This window comes from Triticum aestivum, chromosome 4D (genome assembly GCF_018294505.1).
Source record: "Triticum aestivum cultivar Chinese Spring chromosome 4D, IWGSC CS RefSeq v2.1, whole genome shotgun sequence".
In the NCBI taxonomy this organism is placed as follows: domain Eukaryota; kingdom Viridiplantae; phylum Streptophyta; class Magnoliopsida; order Poales; family Poaceae; genus Triticum; species Triticum aestivum.
The window spans coordinates 279,676,466-279,692,722 of NC_057805.1; the positions used below are offsets into that span (position 1 = coordinate 279,676,466).

Below are 16,257 nucleotides of genomic sequence, written 5' to 3' on the forward strand. Positions count from 1 at the left end.
CAAATAGTCTGTGTGGCGCAATGTTGACTGGTTAAATTGACCATGTTCCTTGAGTGTCCCACCTGTCAGTTCGCGGAGGAAAAAGTAAGATAAACACAAATTTACGCAGGCGCGACAAGACTTCAACCCGTGAGCGCGAACCACCTGGTTATGTATGTGTCTGTAAGGGCCTGATGTGTGCGCATGCAGGAGTAGGTCGAGCACTTGAGCATGAGCATGTGTGTCGGTCGTGTGGTGTGTGCATGCATGCGTGCGTGTGTGTTGGTCGTGTGGTGTGTGCATGCATGTGTGCGTGTCTGCGTGTGAGTGTTGCATGCGTGCGTGTGAGTGTTGCGTGGTTGCGTGTGTATGTGTGAGTGTTGCATGCATGCAGTTCGCGTGCATGCGTGCGTGTGTGTATAATCACCACAAGAGCTCCTATGTATTAAAAGAGACGGCTCAACATACCAATACAAGGCCACCTTGTCCGTTGTTGCCACGGTCACGACTTCGAATACCCACTGCCAATAATTTTTGATCGTTTGTTTTCGTTCTTATACACACTGACAGGTGGGCCCTATGGTAGTGAGATAATGTGATGCAACACTAGATGTGCCACGTGGAGCGTTTAGCTGGTCAACTAGTCATATCTTCAACAAATATAGAGCGCACGCTGAGCTGGTGACTGTATAATAACCATATGATGTAAATGGTGACTGTAATGAGTGGATTCTGAAGTCCAATGAACATATCATGCTTTCACTTCAAATACAATGATTGTCGCTGTATATATCACGAGAGAAAGATGAAACATGCGTGAATGTGCTGGGGTCATACTTTTAGAGGACCTAGATAGTCTGTTTGCGTACGTGAAAGGGGCATGGAGGGGGTGTGTGCGATGGAGAGAGAGGCTCTTTGTTTCTCTTTATTATGACTAACTTTATATATAGTATAAAAATAAAAATTCATAGTGCGGAATACATATCATTGGGTGCACCATGGAATGCAAATTAACTTTCATACTCCATATAACAATGTAATTTTGTATATATATTTAGAATTTCTAAAATAAATTTTTGGCCACACTTTGTGTGGTTTTTATTCAAAAGGAATGTTGTATGCGAAGTAAAAGTGAAGGGTTGATGCAGACTAAGGCATAGCCTAGTGGTGGGGAGGGGTTGATGCCTTCCCACCCACCCAGGTTCATTGCCTGGTACTTGCAATTTGGGTTTGTTGCACCAATTATACTGTAGGGGGTTCCCTTACAATCTTTCTATCAAAAAACATGCACAATTTATCTTATGCACTCCAATAGTACATCCACTACACATTCACGCATTTCATATCTTTCTCTCACTCTCTCTGTCAAACCAACTAAGCCTTTTCCTAAAAAATAATGTCCTAAATAAACCAACTAAGTCAACCTCCGAGCATATCGCGCGGGAAAAGACCCGACTGTGCCATTTTAGTCGGGATTACCGGATTACTAGTAGTATCGATGGATTGCGCAAAGCACCAAGCTTAAAAGGAAAAAGGCGGTACACTCACAGCATGCCTATCGCGCTCACATTGTAGCCCTCACACAGTCGGTCCTGCACACGGCTCCCCCAAATGGAACGCACTTCAGCTTGCCTCTTCACTGACACGTGGGACCACATTTGGAGAAACCGACCATGCGCTAAACTCCCCCGCCCGCCGAGCAAAAATTCCCCCCAAATCCCAAATTCAACTACCCTTCGGCCAACTAGACAATAATATTCTCCAAACCCCCTCCCCTTGCCCCTCCACTCCATTCACTCTGCCAAAGCCGTCCTCCCCGCTGCGCCAATATGTCGGCGCCGCGGTTCGTCGAGGGGATGCACGGTGATCCTCTCGCTCCCACAGTACGCTCTCATAGACTATCGTCCTCTAGCCGCGCCACCACCGTTGGCCATGTTCTTATGGAGACGAACGGCGGTCAGCTTCTCCCACGGTACGCACATTCTAGACTAAGGACCCGTGCATGTCGGAGTAGCGCTGAATGTTAGCTGATAGACGTTGGTAATCTCACTTTTTGCCGAAATAGTTATAGTCAATATGCTCTGCTTAACAAGCTTCCTTGCCCTCTTCTACATCAATCAACTTTGCTGAGATGCCATGCCAGGCCCGCTTAGTTGCTAAAATATCCTGCCATATATTAGGACCATGTATATATTGTGAAGTGAATTGCCATGCTCTAGTAGCCAATCAGTTAGGCGAAATAGCCCGACCCCATTTTATACTCGATCTTGGTTGCTGAGATGGTCTTTGATGGCTGTGTGCTCAGCCTCATTGATTGTTGAAATAGCCTACCATAATTTAGCACTCAAATGTACTTGCTGAATTAGCTTTACATATATTTCGTTACTTAAATCCGCTTGTCCAAATATCTTGCCATAGATTTAGACATCGACCTAGGTATTCTTTTCTGGACTTTATAAAAACGAATATATGTTTTTCCTGTAATATATAGTAGAAGAACTAATTTGTACGTCTAACAGATTGACAGGACATGGATAACTTCTGCTCGAAGATTCTCCGCTGCATATGTCGAAGGCGTTGAAAACTTCATGAACTTTATCAGAGCTAAGTACGGTGGTCTGAAATCAATGTGCTCTGCCCGTGTAGTAGTTGTATGAATTCAGTTTCAAGACCCCAGTCAACCATGCAAAATCATCTACACTTGTATGGGATGCCGGTCACATATACTAGGTGGGTTCATCATGGTGAAGCTGTGAACGTGTCACGCCCAATATGCGATCCTATCCAAGAAGAACTCGAAGGTCCCACCAAGGATAGAGCCGCATATTGAGGACGCTTTTGCAAGGTGGATATCATTACATCGTAACATTAAATAATAGATGGGGATACATACAAAGGGCATAGCAATGCCACGAGGATATATCAAACATCATCCATGAGAACAACATCCGACTACGGATGAAACACAAACACAAACTCAAACGACATCCACCCTGCTAGCCCAGGCTGCCGACCAGGAACCTATCCCCTGATCGAAGAAGAAGCAGAAGGACTCGAAAACAGGCAAGCATCGCTCTCACGTCGGATCATCGCATTACATGTACCTGCAACTGTTGTTGCGGTAATCTGTGAGCCACGAGGACTCAGCAATCCCATTACCATGGGTATCAAGACTAGCAAAGCTTAATGGGTATGCAAAGGATAAGTTGTGAGGCTGCAGCAGCACTAAGCAATGTATGGTGGCTAACTTATGAGTACAAGAATAAGATGAGAACCTACGCAACAGTCGCAAACTAGTAATGATGAAGAAGTGATCCGGAACTACTTACGGTCAAACATAACCCAACCGTGTTCTCTTCTCGAACTCACCCGAAAAGAGACAGTCACGGTTATGCACGCGGTTAGTTATTTAATTGAGTTTAGTTCAAGTTCACTACAACCGGATATTAAAAACTCCCATCTACCACATAACCGCTGGCACGGGTTTCGAAATATCAAACCCTGCAGGGGTGTCCCAACTTAGCCCATGACAAGCTCTAACAATCAATGGAGGATAATCCTCCTCCCAGAACAACCCGATCAAGCTCGGAATCCCGGTTCACAAGACATTTCGACAATGGTAAAACAAGTCCAGCAAGTCCTCCCGACACGCCGACACCTTGATAGTAGGCGTGTATCTCATCTCAGGCCACGGTCGGATGAGCACAGCGTACAACACCTGAGATTTGAGTTGCCCCGGGGGAAGCCGCACACGACTCTAGTTTGGGACCAACACCATCAGTACTGCCCCCTGTATTATGTTTTATAACAAACCTCGGGCAGTGCTAACTTCCTATGCGTCAAGTTTATTATCATGTTTAGTTATTATGTTGGGCAATTGGTAAAACAAATGTTGGGTCTTGCTGGAGGAGTTTTATTCAAAGAGAACTATCAAGGGGGCCCCGTAAACACCAACCGTGTTAGGAACGCAAAATCAAGGAACATAACACCGATATGACGGAAACTAGGGCGGCATGAGTAAAACAAATCACCAGGCAAAAGGCCGAGGCTTCCACCCATTACCATGTATATATGTGCATTAATTAAATAAGAGATATTGTGATATTCCATGATATCCATGTCCCTACATGGAACAACCTGCACCGCACCTGCAACTAGCAACGCTATAAGAGGTGCTGAGCAAAGCGGTAACATAGCCAAACAATGGTTTGTTGGGATGGTGAAAAAGGTTAGAGACTGTTCATGGCAATTTGGGAGGCTTGATAAACAAGTGGTAGGTAGCGCGACATAGCGATAGCATCAGGACAACTCGCAAAGCAAAGATAGTTAGTGAGATCCAAGGTGACGGTCATCTTGCCTGAAATCCCGCTAGGAAGAAGACCGAGTCCATGAAGTAGACGAACGGGCGTAGACAAACCAAGAGTAGTGGAACGAATCCTCACGATCGCAACCAAACATGAACTATCGAGAAGAAGCACAATCGGAAAGAAGCAAACAACATGGTAAACACACAAGCATAAAATGACATGAAAAGAACACATGGTACATGCATGATGAACATGAATGCATATGAAGAACGTTATGCATGGAGCTACGGTTCTACCGGAACGAGGGGTACGTCAACGGGACGGAAATGGTGAAGACAAGATGGATATAGTGGAAGATTTTGGTTGAAATCGGTATAAAGTTCACTGGAAACGGATGCACGGTTTGCAAATGACGAACAAAACGATATGCAATGCAATGCTGTCAAAAACAGCAGCATGCCAACTTAGATGCAAAGTTTAACTATGCTACAGCATAGCAACATGAAAACAAAGGGCATGGCAGTGAAGTACATGTCAAGCAATACAAAACATGATTACTCAGCTACTGCTAGAATCCACTAGAACATGTTTAAAACAGCATGACAAAATTGCAAATGATAACAGGTTTTCAGACTTGGTGGAATTTACTGGACATGACAGAAACAGAAATGAGTAGGCATGTTTGCAAGCCTGGTTAACTCACCTCAAATCATATAAAGGCATGCAAGCGCAATCAACAGCCCGATGGCATGTTTGTGCAACTACGCATGTCAAGAATATGGTCATAGGATGCACATAACTCTAACTATACACTTTGAAAAAGTGAACTTGATGTTCAGAGGCTGACAGATATATTTCAAGCAACTTGAGAGCCTGAAAGAACAAGCTACAGTAGGCTATAATTGCAAATAAGGGCATGCATGGATAGATCATAACATGATCTTCAAAATATCGTTACTGGACATCTCCAAAATATGCATAGATTTGATGGTAGCATCAAGTAAACATGGCATCATAATATAACAGTTTCAGACGGCAAAATGAGCATGACATGGCAAAATAGATTCATGTTATCATGTTTTCAAGCTTGTGGCACTCATCACAGTGCACTTTATAACATGGCATAAAATCTAGCATGAAGATGGCATGTAAAAGAGCATGTTCATGAACAAAGTTATAACATATCACATCTGCATAATTATCCACATAAATGACAAGAGAGCAATGTAATGTAAAATGATATGTGTGCAAACTTGCTTAATGAAGAAATGGATGCCACCAATGGATTCATTGGATTTTTCTACCCCAAATACATATATAATAGGTTTGGGTCACTTTAGAAAAATCACCACAAATGCTTAAAATGCACTACTGCCTAAATGAGAAAAGATAGAATAGGCAATTTTCAGAATTGGAAATGTCCATAAATGGACTTGCCCGAATAGGAACGATTTTGTTGCCAGAAAAGGAATAGTCTGTGTAATTAAAATAAAAGATAAAGAATAAGAGGGGGAGAGGCTGACATGTGGGACCTGGGAGGGCTGTGAGTATGACAGGTGGGGACCACCTGTCAGTAACCCATTTGAACAAGAGAGTAATGTAATGTAAAATGACATGTGTGCAAACTTGATCAAATGAAGAAATGGATGCCACCAATGGATTCATTGGATCTTTCTACCCCAAAAACATATATAATAGGTTGCGTCACTTTAGAAAAATCACCACAAATTCTTAAAATGCACTACTGCCTAAAAGGGAAAAGACAAAATAGGCAATTTTCAGAATTGGAAATGTCCATAAATGGACTTGCCCGAATAGGAAAGATTCCATTGCTAGAAAAGGAATAGTCTCTGCAATTAAAATAAAATATAAAGAATAAGAGGGGGAGAGGCTGACATGTGGGACCTGGGAGGGGTGTGAGTATGACAGGTGGGGACCACCTGTCAGTGACCCATTTGAATAAAAAAGGGGGGTTTTAATTTGCGCCCGCGGGGAATCGAACCCGGGTCACCTGGGTGGAGCAGTGTGGCTCGAGCCACTTGGCTAGAGAGGGAGTACTGATCGGAGAGGGGCTCGACCCCCTTTGAATCAACTCCAGCGAGGGGTAGGCCCACGCGTCAGTGAGAGAAGGACAAGGGAAAACAGAGGAGGTGCTCGCCGGGGTGCAGAGAAGGCGAAGAGCTTGTCAGAGTCTCGCCGGTGGCCAAATGGCTCGGCAGATGAGTGCAAAGGGACCACCAAGTGATCCCACGCACGCGCATGCGACTCGCCGTACCAGACGAAGACTAGGGCGACACCGGCGACGAGGTACGGAGGCGGCGACGACGAGCTTGTGCTCGACGGAGATGTGACCAAACACGGCAAGAACGAGGCGGGATTGGCTCTGTGGGACAACAGGAACATGCCAGACACATGCAAGAGACCTAAGAGGGTCGGAGCACTCGCCGGAGATGAGGTTCGACGCGATGGGCTCGGTCGCGCGCGGCTAGCGTGAGTAGAGCATGCAAAAGAGGGGGAGAAGGACACGGGAAGGTGCGCGCACGTACCACAAGCATGGCAGTGTTCTTGGACGGCCGAGGGGAGGTCGGAGGCGACGACGGCGACGAGCGAACACGTTCGGCAGCAGGAGATGAAGAAGAAGGAGGCATCGCGGGAGAGGATGCAGGCTCCACGTAGTCGACGTCGGGGACGTCGTGGTCGTCATGGAAGAAGTAGGACGTGCTCGAGGGGGCTAGATCTGTCGGAGAGCATGCCGGCGACGACGACGCGCTCCTGGGTGCGCTCGGGAAGGGCTGCAGGTGGCGGATCTGGTGGGCTAACTCACCCGACGGCGGCGGCGGCGGATGAGGGAAACCCTAAGAGATGGCCATGACAGGGAGATGGTTAAAAGGGGAGGCTAGTGCGAGCAGGGCGAGCTCACGCGCTTTAGACTGCGCGGTCCCCATGGCGGCGGCGAGAGGAGGACGAAAAGGTCGGTGCAGGTTCGCTGGTAGACGCTGACGGGCAGGCCCGACTGTGCCACGTGGACGCGGGGCAGAGGGGGGTGAGCGCAGCTGCGCGTGAGAAATGGAGAGAGGGTCGCGCGCTGAGTGGGTTAGATGGGCTGGCTGGCATGGGGCTAGCTGGGCCGGCCGGGTGGCCCAAGCCCAGGTGGCTGTTGCTCCTAGGCTGCCCTGCTTCTTCTTTCTTTAATTTTCTTCAAACAGTAAAAACAAAGAAATGCCCAGAGAGCTAGGGAAAGAAGTAGGATGACATAAAAATATATCTGAGATCCTGGATTTATGCACCATTTGATAAAATTGCTTCAGACATTTTTAGAGGTAAAAACTAATACTTGGGCTAATTTTGAACCCAACCAAAACAAATTCAAATGAGATGAAATTTGGTAGAGAGGTTAAGGATGAGGTGCACTAGCATCAGGAAAAGAATGGACATTTACGGAGGAGGGGAAAAGGTCACTTGCCAAAGATGAAAGAAAGAAGAAGGAAGGAGGTGATAAAATGAAAGAAAGAAGAAGGAAGGAGGTGATGATGCATGATCATACATGGAGCATTCAACAAACATCATGTAGGGGCAATGCACATGATGGTCTTGGAAACAACATGGATGACACATTGCTATAATACGATGCATCCTGCAAAGGATGGCATAATGCAAAATGACAAGAGGCTCACTGCAACAAAATGAAATGGCACAATGCAATATAATAAAAGATGAACATTATGAAATAAACAAAATATGGCAATGGCACTCATCGTGATCGTGGCATAAACACATTGGAATGAAATATGCAAAACAATTATGACGATGCAACAGACATAATAAGCAAACGACAACAACTAAAATAAATGGAAGGCATCTGGGGCATCGGTCTCGGGGTGTCAAAACACTCCCCTACTAACTGAAGATCTCGCCTCGAGATCTTAGGAACGAGACGGAAGAGGAAGAGGATGAGGTAAACAAGAGCTCAAGAGAGAAGATGAATAAAGTCGAGAGCACTCGGGTAGAAAATAGGAACCGCGATTATGACGACAAGCAGAAGCTCAATGAATAAGATAGACTCTGAAACCACTCCGGTTAGAACAAGATAGAAAAGAAATAAGAACGAAATAATTGGGATAGCATCCTAGTATAAAAGAAAAAGAGAGGTAGACAAGACAAGAGATTTGAAAAGAGGACACCACACTCCGATAAATGAATAGAATGGTCTTGGAGAAATGAGATAATGGGTTGGAGAGAGAAACATCACCATGCTTCCGAAACGAACGAATAGAAAATAAGTCGTTGGAAGGGAATGAAAGGGGAAAACAAAAGACAACTTCCACCATAATTGAATTTAGAAGCATCCTTAGTAGGAAGGATTGAACGGATTTGTTGGAAATTCAACAACGCAAAGAATAAGCTTGTTGTGGGCTTATGGAAAACATCTCAAAATTATGAGGTGATAACCGGCCACAAACGGAAATGATTGTTTGCTTGAGAGGATTAAGTAGATGCAAAACAAAACCTCCAACGACAATGGATAATTAATTTCATTTTGAAATGCAAGAAGAAGAATACTTGAGCTCGTCCAACAACACTTCGAGAATGAAATAGATCTTGATGAACCACCATGTAGAACCTCCTTGAAGAACTCCGGTTAGAAAAGAAATGGTAGGAAGGAAGTGAAAGTTGAAAAGAACAAGATGAAACCTTGTGATGATTATATTGGGCTTCGAGATGCGATAACCAACAAAAACTGGAACTTTGGAAAAGAAAAGATGAACAACATAGTACCAAGAAATTAGTCATCGTGAACAACCTCTGGAGGAAGGAATTACTTGACCACGATGAAATAAGAATTAGAATTACGTTATGCTTATCCTCGTAAAATTTTATTGATGACAAACTAATTTGGCATGCAACTTATTCCTCTTGAAATGGATTGAGGACTAATATAGACAAACTTGGGAAGGTCTTCGACCAACCACCATAAGAAATGAAAACGAACGAAGAAAAGAGAATGAATCACGGGGAATAATTAAAGAACAAATATACGTGAGGGGATTTAGATACAAGAGAATGAAGAGATCGCGAGCTGATTAAAGAAAACTTGAATGAAGCACTGGAAGGATAGTGGAATGAGAGCTGAATGTTGAGAACGAATAAATCTTCTGAAATGATGTCCTCCGGGTGATTGAGAAAGGAAAGCAATTCCTGAAATGCTGCGGGGGAGTATGAAATAATTCTCATAATAAAAAACAATTATGAGGATGGCATGAAGCTAGAACCTTGAATCTTCACGTGAACGGACAGATTTAAGAGAAATACTTCTTCGGTCTTCAAAGCTGAGAATGACGACGAGAAATACCGTGAAGAATTAGAGAGATGCTCCGGAACAATGAATACTAGAAATGTTGAGCCAAAGTTGAAAGCAATCTCAGAGACGTCAATTGACTGATGAAAATTCATTCTACAGTCAAACTTGAAAAGAATTGGGAGAATACTCTGGAAAAATTACAAAATCCAGGTAAGATGCCAGGGATAAACTTGTGGGTTAGGGCCCACGGAAAAGAAAACACCGTTGAAAACAATTTAAGCAGATAGATGATGCACCAGAACAATTGAAGAGTTGAGTGAGGTGACAACCTCGAATTAATTTGTGCGCAAACACGAATATTCTGACATGTCTTTAGCACTCCGGATCGATTAAATGGCGAGAGGAGATCGAGCAAGGGGAATCACTTGAGTCAATGAAAGGAATATGATTGATTCGAAAAGCTAGAATTGAATCCACCGGAAAGGAAGACGAGATGAACAATGGTGAACTAGACGAGAATTCACTGGTTGAAATAATTAAGGAAAGAATGAAGAAGCTTCACATGAATGAAATGGATGTTCGATTAGAGGCTTCAGACTCTCGTGGGAGGGTGGGAAAAACAAAGTAAACTTGGGACGGAAGGAATGGGCAGCGTTTGAGAAGAACTGAGGATTGAACTTGAAAAGGATCGAACTCCGTTGGGAAACTGAGAATAGATGTTGAAAAAGTAGAAGAGGATGGAATAACTCGAAGAGAAGTGCACCGGTTGAACGAAAGGATGGACAACGAACGAAAACACCTGCGTGACCCTAAAGAAAAATTTGAAAGGGAAGAGTATATCAAAACACCTACGTCAAGATTTGTCACCAGAGCGACGAAGGGGCTGAGGAGTAAAAGGAATTCCTACTCTCGGATATAACTAGACTCCGAAAATAGTTTTCTTCTTGACTTGACAACGGCCATGCTACGATCAATCAGGAGGGTTCCTATAGTCGGTTGAGGCTCTGATACCAACTTGTCACGCCCAATATGCGATCCTATCCAAGAGGAACTCGAAGGTCCCACCAAGGATAGAGCCACATATTGACGACGCTTGTGCAAGGTGGATATCATTACATCGTACCATTACATAATAGATGGGGATACATACAAAGGGCATAGCAATGCCACAAGGATACATCAAACATCATACATGAGAACAACATCCGACTACAGATGAAACACAAGTAGAAACTCAAACGACATCCACCCTGCTAGCCCAGGCTGCCGACCAGGAACCTATCCCCTGATCGAAGAAGAAGCAGAAGGACTTGAAAACAGGCAAGCATCGCTCTCACGTCGGATCATCGCATTACATGTACCTGCAACTGTTGTTGCGGTAATCTGTGAGCCACGAGGACTCAGCAATCCCATTACCATGGGTATCAAGACTAGCAAAGCTTAATGGGTATGGAAAGGATAAGTGGTGAGGCTGCAGCAGCACTAAGCAATGTATGCTGGCTAACTTGCGAGTACAAGAATAAGATGAGAAGCTATGCAACGGTCGCAAACTAGTAATGAACAAGAAGTGATCCTGAACTACTTACGGTCAAACATAACCCAACTGTGTTCTCTTCTCGAACTCACCCGAAAAGAGACAGTCACGGTTACGCACGTGGTTGGTGTATTTTAATTGAGTTTAGTTCAAGTTCACTACAACCGGATATTAAAACTCCCATCTGCCACATAACCGCTGGCACGGCTTCCGAAAGACCAAACCCTGCAGGGGTGTCCCAACTTAGCCCATGACAAGCTCTCACGATCAATGGAGTAAAATCCTCCTCCCGGAACAACACGATCAAGCTCGGAATCGCGGTTCACAAGACATTTCGACAATGGTAAAACAAGTCCAGCAAGACCTCCTGACGTGCCAACACCCTGATAGTAGCCGCGCGTATCTCATCTCAGGCCACGGTCGGATGAGCACAACGTACAGCAATTGAGACCCGAGTTGCCCCGGGGGAAGCCGCACATGACTCTAGTTTGGGACCAACACCATCAGCACTGCCCCCCTACATTATGTTGAATAACGAACCTCAGGTAGCGCTAACTCCCTATGCGTCAAGTTTATTATCATGTTTAGTTATTATTTGGGCAAATGGTAAAACCAATGTTGGGTCTTGCTGGAGGAGTTTTATTCAAAGCGAACTGTCAAGGGGGGGGGCCATAAACCCCAACCGTGTTAGGAACGCAAAATCAAGGAACATAACACCGATATGACGGAAACTAGGGCGGCATGAGTGGAACAAAACACCAGGCAAAAGGCCGAGCCTTCCACCCATTACCAAGTATATATGTGCATTAATTAAATAAGAGATATTGTGATATCCCATGATATCCATGTCCCTACATGGAACAACCTGCACTGCACCTGCAACTAACAACGCTATAAGAGGGGCCGAGCAAAGTGGTAACATAGGCAAACAATGTTTTGCTGGGATGGTGAAAAAGGTTAGAGGTTGTTCATGGCAATTTGGGAGGCTTGATAAACAAGTGGTAGGTAGCGTGACATAGCGAAAGCATCGAGACAACTAGCAAAGCAAAGATAGGAGTGAGAACCAAGGTGACGGTCATCTTGCCTGAAATCTCGCTAGGAAGAAGACCGAGTCCATGAAGTAGACGAACGGGCATAGACGAAGCAAGCATAGTCAAACGAATCCTCATGATCGCAACAAAACATGAACTATCGGGAAGAAGCACAACCGGAAAGAAGAAAACAACATGGTCAAAACACAAGCATAACATGACATGAGAAGAACACATTCTACATGCATGATGAACATGAATGCATATGAAGAACGTTATGCATGGAGCTACAGTTCTACTGGAACGAGGGGTACGTCAATGGGACGGAAATGGTGAAGACAAGATGGATGTGGGCAGAATCTTGGTAAACCAAGCATGGCACTGGATAGAGTGGAAGACTTCGGTTGAAATCGATATAAAGATCACCGGAAATGGATACACGGTTTGCAATTGACGAACAAAACAATATGAAAAGCTGTTAAAAACACTAACATGACAACTTGGATGCAAAGTTTAGATATGCTACAGCACAGCAACATGAAAACGAATGGCATGGCAGTGAAGTACAAGTCAACCACTACAGAACATGATTACTGAGCTACTACTACAAACCACTAGAACATGTTTAAAACAGCATGGCAAGATTGCAAATGATAACAGGTTTTCAGACTGGAATTTACTAGACATGGCAGAAACATAATTAAGTAGGCATGTTCGCAAGCTTGGTTAACTCACCTCAAAGCATATCATGGCATGCAAGTGCAACCAACAGTAAGATACAATGTTTGTGCAACCACTCATGTCAAGAATATGGTCATAGGATGCACATAACTCTAACTATACACCTTGCAAATTGAACTTGCTGTTAACAGGCGGACAGATATATTTCAACCAACTTGAGGGCATGAAAAGAACAAGCTACATTAGGCTGTAATTGCAAACAAGGGCATGGATGGATAGTGCATAAAATGATCTTGAAAACATGCTTAGTGGACATCTCCAAAATATGCATAGATTTGATGGTAGCATCAAGTAAACATGGCATCATAATATAACAGTTTCAGACTTAGCAAAATGAGCATGACATGGCAAAACAGATTCATGTTATCATGTTTTCAAGCTTGTGGCACTCATTACAGTGCACTTTATGACATGACATGAAATCTAGCATGAATATGGCATGTAAAAGAGCATGTTCATGAACAAAGTTATCACATATCACATTTGCATAATTATCCACATAAATGATAAGACAACAATGTAATGTAAAATCACATGTGTGCAAACTTTCTCAAATGAAGATATGGATGCCACCAATGGATTCATTGGATTTTTCTACCCCAAAAACGTATATAATATGTTGGAGCCACTTTAGAAAAATCACCACAAATGCTTAAAATGCACTACTGCCTAAAAGGGAAAAGATAGAATAGGCCATTTCCAGAATCTGAAATGTCCATAAATGGACTTGCCCGAATAGGAAATATTCTGTTGCCAGAATATTCTATGGAATTAAAATAAAAGATAAACAATAAGAGGGGGGAGGCTGATATGTGGGACTTGAGATGGGTGTGAGTATGACAGGTGGGGTCCACCTGTCAGTGACCCATTTGAACAAAAAAGGGGGGTTTTAATTTGCGCCCGCGAGGGATCGAACCCGGGTCGCCTGGGTGGAGCAGTGTGGCTCGAGGTGACCCATTTGGACAAAAAAGGGGATTTTAATTTGCGCCCGCGGGGGATCGAACCCGGGTCGCCTGGGTGGAGCAGTGTGGCTCGAGCCACTAGGCTATGGAGGGAGTACTGATCGGAGAGGGGCTCGACCCCCTTTGACAAAACTCTAGCGAGGGGTAGGCCCACGCTTCAGCGAGAGAAGGATGGGGGAAAATAGAGGAGGTGCTCGTCGGGGTGCAGAGACAGCGGAAAGCTCGTCGGAGTCTCTCCAGTGGCCAAACGGCTCGACAGATGAGTGCAACGGGATCGCGAAGTGACCCCGTGTTAGAAGGGAGAGAGAGGATTGGTGGAATATGATGGATGTATTGCTTGAGCCTCGTGGGCATATATATAGGAGTAAAATCATCTACTTGGAGTACAAGACAAGCCAGAATAAATCCTAGTCTATCTCGTCTTTCCTAATAAACATTATACTCAACATCCCCCCGCAGTCACAACGGTAGCGACGCAGACGGTGAGACTGGAGAAGAATCCGAAGGCAAGCCGACGGACACCCCCCACAGTTGTAACGGTCGACGCATCACGGAGTCGTGGCTGGAGTGGCAACCGACGAGGTTGCTCAAGTAAGGCGGTAGCCCTTTGTGCCGTTTGTCGAGGTAGCCGAGAGCGTGTGTGGTGGAGCCGTGGTCGAGGTAGCCGTGCGAAGAATGCCATGGTCGATGTCGAGTCGAGGTGGCCGGTGTCGAGGAAGTCGCCGTGGAGCTGCGGGCGCAAGAGGGCGCCGAGTTAGCATGGGCGCAGTGGTGTCGAAGTAGGGGTGCGCCGGGAAGAAAATGTTGTTGACGACGCATCGCGGCGGGTTTGCCAAGCCCGGGGACACATCGTGGACGAAGGCACGCCCCGGTGTTGCCAGCACCGGGCATGCGTACACGGACGAAGACGAAGTTGACGAAGTGCCGACCAGGCTTGCCAGGCCCGGGGACACGTCGTGGATGAAGGCACACATCGGTGTTGCCAGCACCGGGCATGCGTAGACGAGGGACCTGCACGAGCTGTACGCCATGTCGGAGAAGTCGGAGGGGCCAGCAGAGAAGAACTCGACGATAATTGCGGCGTCCATCGGCGCGGGGCCGATGTCACCAACGGTGGTCGGAGTAGACGAAGTGGTCGGGGTAGATGACGGCGACGATGGCGACGGGCTGGTGCTTGGACGAAGACGAAGGGGGTGGATGGGCGGCGGCGGCGGCTACGAAGGTAGCGGCAACGGCGGCCAAAGAAGAGTGGCGGCGGCGACCTGATGGCGGCGGCGGCTAGGTTAGGAGTGCAGTGGCGGTGCTCGAAGTAGGCGAAGAACCCTGACAACGTGACGAAGACCGGCGCGGACGGTGGTGTTCCCGCGCCAAGGGACACGGCGCGGCGCATACCACGGGAGGTCAATGCGCGGTGTCGGCGGGTGGACCGCGGGCCGCGGCGCTACGGCCCGAAGGGGCGACACAGTGGCGGCAGGCGGGTAGGCCCGACGGCGGGAAGACCTCAGGGCGGCGCCAGGGACTGGGGGCCGCGATGCTGCGGCCCGAAGGGGCGACGCCACGGCGGTTCGCGAGTCGGTGCAACCGTGGGAAGGCCTCAGGATGGCGGCGTGGACCGCGTGCCACGCTCGCTACGGCCCGACGGGGCGACGCAGCGGCGACGCGAGGGTCGGTGCAGCCACGGGACGGCCTAGAGAGGACTCCCTCGGGGCGGCGGGGGACCGCGGGCCGCGGCACTACGGCCCAAAGGGGCGACGCAGCGGTGACGTGGGTCGGTGCAGCCGGGAAAAGAACCACGGGGCGGCGGCGCTGCGGCCCGACGGGGCGATGCAGCGGCAGCCCGATGCTCAAACGGTGGAGAGGCGCGCTGAACTCGGGGACGATCTTCACGGGGCCTGCGGGGGCGCGCGCAACCGACGGGCCAGGTCGGTCGCACGACGTAGATGAGGCGGATCGCGGCGGCGGGCGGGTGATCAATCCGATCGCGCGCGTGGTCGGGGACGCCGCTCGGTGGAGGCGCGGTGGCGGAGTCCGAGATGAAGCCGGCGGCGGCGGGCGGCAGGACGACTATGATTGGCCGCCGCATGGCGCGAGGCCGCCAGGTCGGGTTGATGCAGGAGTCCCGGTCAGAGCAGGGCGGTTACGGCCGGCGTAGATCGACGGGCGGGCCGTCGCACGAACGGCGGTGGTGAAGGGCCGCCGCATGACGCGAGGCCGCCGGGTCGGGGCGATAGGCGGGCCGACGCGCGGACGACACGCGAGGCCGCCGAGTCGGGGCGACCGACGGGCAAACGCGCAGACAACGCGCGAGGCCGCCGGGTCGGTGAAGAAGCCGGCCAATCGCGCCGGTGTTGGAGTAGAGGCGCACGGGGTCGACGGCGGCGGTGGGCGACGCAAACCGGATCAC

The 16,257-nt window shown here is 47.4% G+C and overlaps 1 long non-coding RNA gene across 1 annotated transcript; it reads right to left on the reverse strand.

Moving 5' to 3' along the window:
• Positions 1-2,831: 2,831 nt before the first annotated feature.
• On the reverse strand, positions 2,832-7,170 carry LOC123097469 (uncharacterized). The gene is made up of 2 exons (XR_006447252.1): positions 6,833-7,170; positions 2,832-4,440 (listed from the first exon to the last, which is right to left on the reverse strand). It is a non-coding gene; the product is annotated as an uncharacterized lncRNA (long non-coding RNA).
• Between the last annotated feature and the right edge of the window lie 9,087 nt (positions 7,171-16,257).